Source organism: Pipistrellus kuhlii, unplaced genomic scaffold, assembly GCF_014108245.1.
Source record: "Pipistrellus kuhlii isolate mPipKuh1 unplaced genomic scaffold, mPipKuh1.p scaffold_m20_p_1, whole genome shotgun sequence".
In the NCBI taxonomy this organism is placed as follows: Eukaryota; Metazoa; Chordata; class Mammalia; order Chiroptera; family Vespertilionidae; genus Pipistrellus; species Pipistrellus kuhlii.
This window is the reverse complement of record NW_023425404.1, coordinates 150,298,335-150,307,618: the sequence shown is the minus strand read 5'-3', so window position 1 is coordinate 150,307,618 and position 9,284 is coordinate 150,298,335. Positions and strand designations below refer to the sequence as shown.

At 40.6% G+C, this 9,284-nt stretch overlaps 1 pseudogene; it reads left to right on the top strand.

Annotated features, from left to right (window-relative positions):
- The first annotated feature begins 7,240 nt into the window (after nucleotides 1–7,240).
- Nucleotides 7,241–7,868, top strand: LOC118708473 (annotated as a pseudogene).
- The last annotated feature ends 1,416 nt before the right edge of the window (nucleotides 7,869–9,284 follow it).

The following is a 9,284-nucleotide window of genomic DNA, read 5'->3' as shown; positions in this document are numbered from 1 at the left end:
GAGTTAGAAAAAGAGCAACAAGAAAAGCCCAGTGTAAGCAGAAGGAAGGAAATAACAAAAATTAGAGCAGAGATAAACAACATAGAGACCAAAGAAACAATACATAAGATCAATAAAACCAAGAGCTGGTTCTTTGAAAAGATAAACAAGATAGATGAACCTCTAGCCAGGCTAACCAAGAAACAAAGAGAGAGGACCCAAATAAACAAAATCAGAAAGAAAGAGGTGAAATAACAACAGACCCCACCGAAATACAAAGGATTGTTACAAAATACTAAAAACAACTCTATTCCAACAAACTGAACAACCTGGAGGAAATGGACATATTCCTAGAGAAATACAACCTTCCAAAACTCAATCAGGAAGAATCTATAAGTCTCAATAGAACAGTAACTTGGGAAGAAATTGAAACAGTCATCAAAAAGCTTCCAGCAAACAAAAGCCCAGGGCCAGATGGCTTCACAGGAGACTTACCAAACATTCAAGGAAGAACTAAAACCTATCCTTCTCAGACTATTCCAAAAAATCCAAGAGGAAGGAACACTTCCAAACTCCTTCTATGAAGCTAGCATCACCCTAATACCAAAACTAGATAAAGACAATTCAATGAAAGAGAATTACAGGCCAATATCCCTTATGAACATAGATGCCAAAATCCTCAACAAAATTCTAGCAAATCGGCTCCAGCAGGAGCATCACAAAGATTATACATCATTTGCAAAATTCTAGCAAATCGGCTCAGCAGAGCATCACAAAGATTATACACCACGACCAAATAGGATTTATTCCAGGAATGCAAGGATGGTACGTGATACATCACATAAACAAATTGAAAGATAAAAATCATATAGTCATATCAATTGATACAGAAAAAGCATTTGATAAAATCCAACACCCTTTCCTGATAAAAACTCTCAACAAGGTGGGAGTACAAGGATCATACCTCAACATAATAAAAGCTATATATGATAAACCCACAGCCAACGTCATACTTAATGGGCAAAAACTAAAACCATTCCCTCTAAGAACAGGAACAAGACAGGGTTTCCCACTCTCACCACTCCTGTTTGACATAGTACTGGAAGTACTAGCCATTGCAATTAGACAAGAAGAAGATATAAAAGGCATCCAAATTGGAAAAGAAGAAGTAAAGTTATCCTTATTTGCAGATGACATGATATTGTACATAAAAAACCCAAAAGACTCCATTAAAAAACTAATTGACTTAATAAATGAATTTGGCAATGTAGTAGGATACAAAATTAACACCAAGAAATATATGGCATTTCTATACACCGATAGTAAACTTGCAGAAACAGAGACTAAAAAGGCAATCCCATTTACCATCGCACCAAAAAAAAAATAAATAAATAAGATACCTTGGAATAAACTTAAGACCTATACGCGGAAAACTACACGACACTGAAAAAAGAGATAGAGGACGATGTAAACAGATGGAAGAACATACCATGTTCACGGATTGGTAGAATCAACATCATCAAAATGTCCATACTTCCCAAAGCAATCTATAGGTTCAATGCACTCCCAATTAAAATACCAACGGCATATTTCACTGACCTAGAAAAAACTCTTCAAAAGTTCGTTTGGAACAACAAAAGACCCCGAATAGCCACAGCAATCCTGAGAAAGAAGGGTAAAGTAGGAGGGATCTCAATACCAGATTTCAAGCTGTATTACAAAGCCACTGTTCTCAAAACAGCCTGGTACTGGCACAAGAACAGACATATAGATCAATGGAATAGAATTGAGAACCCAGATATCAACCCAAATCACTATGCTCAGTTAATATTTGACAAAGGAGGCACGAACATCCAATGGAGTCAAAACAGTCTCTTCAATAAATGGTGTTGGGAAAATTGGACAGATACATGCAAAACTGGATCACCAACTTACACCATAAACAAAAATAAACTCAAAATGGATACAGGACTTAAACATAAGACGGGAAACCATAAAAATACTAGAGGCATCCACAGGCAGCAAAATCTCAGACATATGTCAAAAGAACTTCTTCACTGATACTTCGGCAATAGAAGCTAAAGAGAAAATAAACAAATGGGACTACATCAAAATAAAAAGCTTTTTTACAGCAAAGGAAACCATCAACAAAACAACAAGAAAGTCCTCTGTATGGGAGAACATATTTGCAAATGTTATCACTGATAAAGCTTTAATCTCCAGCATCTGCAGACAGCTTATACAACTTAATAAAAGGAAGATAAATGACCCAATTAAAAAATGGGCAATGGATCTAAATAGAATCTTCTCAAAAGAAGACAGAAGGAAGGCCAAGAGGCACATGAAAACATGCTCAAAGTCACTAATTATCCAAGAAATGCAAATCAAAACAACAATGCGGTACCATCTCACACCTCTCAGAATGGCCAACATCAACAAATCAACAAACGACAAGTGTTGGCGAGGTTGCGGAGAAAAAGGAACCCTCCTGCACTGCTGGTGGGAATGTAGACTGGTGCAACCACTGTGGAGAACAATATGGAGCTTCCTCAAAAAACTGAAATGGAACTCCCATTTGACCCAGTAATCCCACTCCTAGGAATATATCCCAAGAAGCTAGAAACATCAATCAGAAAGAATATATGCACCCTTATGTTCATAGCAGCACAATTTACAATAACTAGGATTTGGAAACAGCCTAGGTGCCCATCAGCAGATGATTGGATCCAAAAACTATGGTACATTTACACAATGGAATATTATGCTGCCATAAAAAAGAAAAAATTCTCATCATTTGCAGCAACCTGGATGGAATTGGAGAACATCATGCTGAGTGAAACAAGCCAGTGAAAGAGAGACACCACATGACCTCACTTACTTATGGATGATAAAGAACATTATAAACTGAAGAATCAAAAGATACATATAGAGACAGTAAAGCAACAAGCAGACTGTCAAATTACAGCTGGGAGGTTGGGGAGATCTGGGGGAGATAAGAGATCAACCGAAAGACTTGTAATCATGCATATAAGTACAACCAATGGACACAAAACTCTGGGGAGGGAGGGTATGTACAGGGGGGGGAGTGGCATTGGTATATGTAAAAAATAATAATTTAATTAAAAAATATATTTTAAAAAATAATAATAAATAAATAATAAATAAATAAAATAAAAATCACATCACAGGGTCCATAGCCAAGTGCGATGCCGTACAGATCCTTAGAGCATCTGCATATTTCCACACAGTACCTATGTTGTGTCGTTGCTCATCCATTCAGATCCCAAGTCCCCTGAACTGAAAGCACAGCCAAGTGAAGAGAGAAATATGTCAAGTATGAAATAGCTCACATGAATATGCTCCAATGGGAAATACTGTCTCATGCATTACTATAAAAAGCACACACACACACACAGACACACACAGACACACATACACGTGCCTCAAAGCAATAAAGGGCCTGCAGAGAGGGAAAGTAAAATAGCCTTGCTGAGCAATCATTACCGAGCAGGAGGGACGCCTGAAATCAACAAAGGACCAGTCATGGGGAATTTATAAGTTAATATCAGTCACACCTGCAAATTACTACAGTGAGACCCTGGCCAAATCCAGAATGCCATTTAAATGCATTTGGTGAGATATTTATACATCCCTTGGAGTCTCTGAGATGCTCTGAATCTAAATTTGTCCATGATCCCAATTAAGTGCAGTGGAAGTAATATCTATCACAGAGAAGATGAAGCGAATTTAACTGCACATGCTTGAGAATCTCTAATGTATTTATCCACACAGCCTGTGACTCAGGGTGTAAATTTATCATTTGTATTTAATGGGAAATCGGAATTTTCTTTCTCACTGCTTAAAAATAACTCTTGATGATAGAATCAGGGGCTTAGAAAGGGAATGGACTGACAATTCTCGGGCGAAAGGGGTGGCGGGTTTGGGAAAAGATTGAACAAAAATCTTACACCTATAGATGAGGACAATGCGGGGGGCGGTAAGTGTATGGGGTGGGGTGGGAACTGGGTGGAGGGGAGCTAAGTGGGGGAAAAAGAGAAACAACTATAATAATCTGAACAATAAAGATTCATTTAAAAAAATAATAATAATAACCCTCGAAGGCCTTAAACAACTCCAAACACAAAACATTCCACTGGTACCTTCTAGGAGTTTAGCAAAGCATATCTTTCCAGCTGTTAGCCAAAATAACCCCTTTTGAATGATGATTTAAACACACGTCGCATCCTTTCATCCCCCTTGTTTTCATGGAAAAGGTCAAAGCCATCAGGCCGACATGCTCAGCCAGAGTCGGAGAGACTCATCATTTCACAACCGTGAAGTGGAACTCACACAGCAAATGAGGCTAATCACTCAGCAAGTACAAGGAAAAGAGATTATGAGATCATCATTTTCTCACCAATTGAGAATCACTGTGCATAAAAGTAGAAATTAATAGGAAAAAATTCAGAACACTTACCAAGAAAATAAGAGCACTAATAAAATAATCTCTCATCTGGGAAATGACTTTCCATTTCAAGCAAAACACAAAGCTGTCAGATACACGCAAGATAAGACAGCAAGAAAGCAACCCTGTCCTGGAAACAATTTCTGTTGCTTCAGTCTCAAAATATGATTTATGACACAGCATGCCCTGAGTGGCCTTGCAAATGCCACTCGCCTGGCGTCAGCAGCGCTCTTTTTGCTGGCAAGTGGGAAATACGTCTGCTTGCATTTATTTGGATCTTTTCTAAACCTGTCAGCAAAGATGTTGTAAAGACTGGTGAGGTTACCTAATGGGAGTTCACTGGTGCAGACCTCCCTTTTCCTAGTAAAACCTTCTAGAAATCTTGCTTAACTTTTCCCAGATGAGCATCTCCCAATGACAACAGCCAATACAACAATAGCATGGGAGGCTTTTTAAAAATAAACTCTTGAACTCTACAACAGGAGTTTCTGATTCTGGGGTGGAATCCAACAAGCAGCATTTTGACTAAAACACCCAGGTGAACCCTGGCCAGGTTGCTCAGGAGGTTGGAGGTCATCTCATACATAAAAAGTTTACAGGTTTGGGCATATAGGAGAGGCACGGATCAATGTTTCTCTCTCTCTCTCTCTCTCTCTCTCTCTCTCTCTCTCTCTCTCTCTCTCTCTCTCCCTCTAGAAAAAAAAAACACAATAAGAAGAATAGCTTTGAGCGAGAATTTGTAAAAAGAAAGCACACGAGAGAGAGAGAGAGAGAGAGAGAGAGAGAGAGAGAGAGAGAGAGAGAGAGAGAGAGAAGAAGAAGGAGGAGGAGGAGGAGGAGGAGGAGGAGGAGGAGGAGGAGGAGGAGGAGGGAAACACAACACTCAGGTGATTCTGATGCAACTGCATTTTGGGAAATATGTTATTAGCAGCAGTAAGATTTTCCTGACATCCTCACAAAAGCTCATTTAACCCAGAATATAACTGAAATAGGAGTAATGTCATCTGCAGCTTTGAATACTCCTCCCCCTCGTCTCACATCCTTAGGCTGACCGCCCAACCGCTCTGAGCAGTGAGGAAGCTGGTGTGAGGTCTGATGAACCCAGGAGGTGGCCCCACTCCTGGAGGCCAAGTAAGTGGAGCAAGACAGCAGCAACTGTCATACAGAAGGGAAGCCCATAACTCACATCCCCCCTGAACTCGTCACCCCATAGAGAATGCTGATTAAGATCCTAGTGGTTTAAAAGAATGAAAATAGCTCCCCAACTTCACTTATAGCCAAGTAATAATATCAAAAAAAAAAAAAAACCTAGCCTCATTAATTTTTGTATGATAATAACATTTCCAGAGGAGCATAGCTTATTTGGGGTTTTCTTCCCATAGAAATTAATTGAAAATAATATTCAATTACAGAATCTAAGACCCAAAACAAAGACTGAATTAAACACTGTTTTCCTTGTGAACAGGGAACTGTACCAAAGGGCTTAAGATACTGACTCTCTAGTACAGTGTCCAAAGTGATAAAGAAAAAATATATAAAGAACACGAATTGTTCTAAGTGGCAGAAAGATTGCAGAGATCCTTTGCATGATGGCCTGCTAGAATCTTAGTCTAGCAAAGGTTGTTAAAGGCACTGGACATGAACAGGCCATTTTTAACTTTAAAAAAAAAATCCACCAAGCTTACAGCAGAGTAGCTTCTCGACCTTGAATGATACAACATGACAATTTTATTGGCTGACCTTTCAAAAGAGAGATCTAATTAGACACTCTGATGTGCAGGTTCCAAATTATGATGAGCAAGCAGGGGTCTCTAATCCCCCACCACTCCAGCTAAGCATTAGGGAGTAATATTGCTAATTAAAATGCAGCATTCCAACCTGAAAGCAAGCCCCCTGCTCCAGTCCACATTGGTTGAGCCTGCTGTTTCTGCTCCCTCTCCCCAACACACTACCTACTATTCCCCACCATAGAGAGTTCCCTTATTACAATATTCACTGTATTTCTATAACAGATGCAACGTGTTTACCTGGGTGCCTGGAGACTGACTCTCTTCAGGTGGGTAATCATTTGAATGATGAAAGTCAAGAAATCACTATAATCCCCACCTTCCCTCCTGCACAAAATACATCCCATGTGGATTAAAGATTTAAAGCTAAACAATAAGCCCACAAAATACTAGGAAAACAAATGAGCATCTTTGCCACAGATTTTATAATAGTAAAAACCTAGCAAAACATTTTAAAGACTGACAGCAGTAGGGGACATGCTAACATAAATTAAGGTATGTTTGTGCAGTGGCTACTAAAATAGCTCTTTAAAAAGAGGAGGTGCAATTCTATATTCTGACCTAGAAAGATGTCTATGACATTGGTGAGTGAAAAGGGAAATTAAAGTATGCATTACACAAACAAAAGAAATAGGTGAGTGCATGCATAAAAGAAACCCTGGGGGAGGAATATACAAACCATTAACCTTTGTTCTACCAAGGGGTGAGCATATGGGACTTCTCTTCATATACTTTATGCCTTTCAGCATAGTTTGAACTTTTGCTACCACAAGAAAGTACAGGCAGTGCCCTCGGCAGTCCCGGGTTTGTCTCTTGCTTCAACAGTGTATGAACAGAAAAGATCCAAGGACACCCCTTCTTCCAGCCTAGCCACTCTCCTGCATCTCATCCAGTCACCACCTTCAGAACCAACTTGGGGACCAGCCAACACTGGGGTGGGTTGTTTTTTTTTTGTTTGTTTGTTTTTTGTTTTTTGTTTCATTTTTTTAACCTTAATTTCTTATTGCTGAAAAACCATGAGCTCCCAAATTCGTCAGAATTATTCCACAAAGATGGAGGCTGTGGTCAACCACCTGGCCAGCCTGCAACTGCAGGCCTCCCACACCTACCTCTCGCTGGGCTTCTATTTCGACTCGGACGATGTGGCTCTCGAGGTGTGGGCCACTTCTTCCTCGAGTAGGCTGGAGGTGGCGGAGAAGAAGCGCTGAGCATCTCTTAAAAGTTGCAAAACAAGCTTAGTGGCCGTGTTCTCTTCCAGGATGTACAGAAACCTTCCCAAGATGAGTGGGCAAAACTCATGGAGGCCACCCTGGCCTTGAAGAGGAACCAGAATCAGAATCAGACCCTTTTGGAACTGCATGCTCTGGGTTCTACCCGTGCAGACCCTCATCTCTGTGACTTCCTCAGAACCACTTCTTGGCCAAGGAGGTGAAACTCATCAAAAAGATGGGCGACCACCTGACTAACATCTGCAGGCTGGCTGGCCCCCAGGCTGGGCTGGGCAAGTATGTCTTCGGAAGGCTCACCCTCCAGCATGACCAGGAGTCTTCGGAGTCCAGAGGCCTTTGAGAGGCCCCTCTGCATTCCCCTGGTGTCCTGGCTTTTACCTGAGCCTCTTCTCAAAACTACTAGCCATTCTTTAAACACCCTGAAGCCTGCTCCCATGCATTGGACCAAATGAAAGCAATAAAGCTTTTTGCACAAAAAAAGGAAGGAAGGAAAGCCATCTCTCTCCATTGATGAGGTGAGGACTTTGGAAAGAAGGCAAACTGCTCCTGATCTGTTGGCCTCACTAAACCTGAATAAAAATAAAACCTACATTTTAAAACAGTGTGCAAGGAAGGTGATATGCAGTGATGATGAACAGTGCTATTTTAGGGAGATGGTCTGGGAAGACATCTATAAAAAAGATGTCTTTTGGACAGAAACCCGTAAGCAATGAGGAAGAGAAATGCCTAGAATAAAGAAAATAACCAACCTCCTGTCTAGTTAATTTGCTCATTTCTAAAGCATCTCTCTCTTCTTTCCTCCCATGATTTTGATAGAATCATTTTCTTTTGTTTCTCTCTTGCCTTTCTGACCCAGCTGTCCATGCCCCTCACTGCCTCCCTGGGGTTCCAGAGAGCCTCCTCCCGACCCCCTCCAGGTTCTCCAGGGTCTCTGGTGGTAGAGATGTTTGTTTTTTTGTTTTGTTTTGTTTTGTTGTTTTTTTTTAAATATATTTTATTGATTTTTGTACAGAGAGGAAGGGAGAGAAATAGAGAGTTAGAAACATCGATGAGAGAGAGTCATCGATCAGCTGCCTCTTGCACACCCCCTACTGGGGATGTGCCCGCAACCAAGGTACATGCCCTTGACCGGAATCGAACCCAGGGCCCTTCAGTCCCCAAGCCAACGCTCTATCCATTGAGCCAAACCGGTCCTGGAGGTAGAGATGTTTTAAGGGCTGATTTATCCTCATGGACAGTTCCAAGAACTCACTGGCCTTCCACAGACTATCCACAGACACTGCATATTTGGCCTATCACCAAACTCACTATCTTCTCCCCAACCCTACCCAAACCTAAAAACCTCCAGTATTTTCCACTTGGACTATAAAAATGTCGCAATTGGTTCTTTTCCCTCCAAACTCTCCCAAAGCCAATTCAGACTCTATGATGTTGTCAGAGGGCTCTGATAATGGCACTTCCCTGCCCAATAGTTTCTCTGATTTCCCACTGCCTACAACAGAAAGTCCAACTCTGCGAGCCCCAACCTATGTCATTTCAGCTTCATTTCCAGCAAAACCCACCATAATCTCAAGCCTTTGTCCCACCAGGTTAATAACCATCCCAAACCCCAAAGTTCATTGTCATCTTTGAATATAATAATCTTCAACTCCAATGCAGCCACAAACTCTCATAAACACTCCCTGGATATTCTAATTTCAAAAGATAGGCATGTCCATTATTAAAAATAAAGAAAAAACCTAATGAATAATATTGAAATCACTACCTATAATCCTGCCACCTACTACTATCCACTGATAAGTATTAATTGAATATCTACTATGT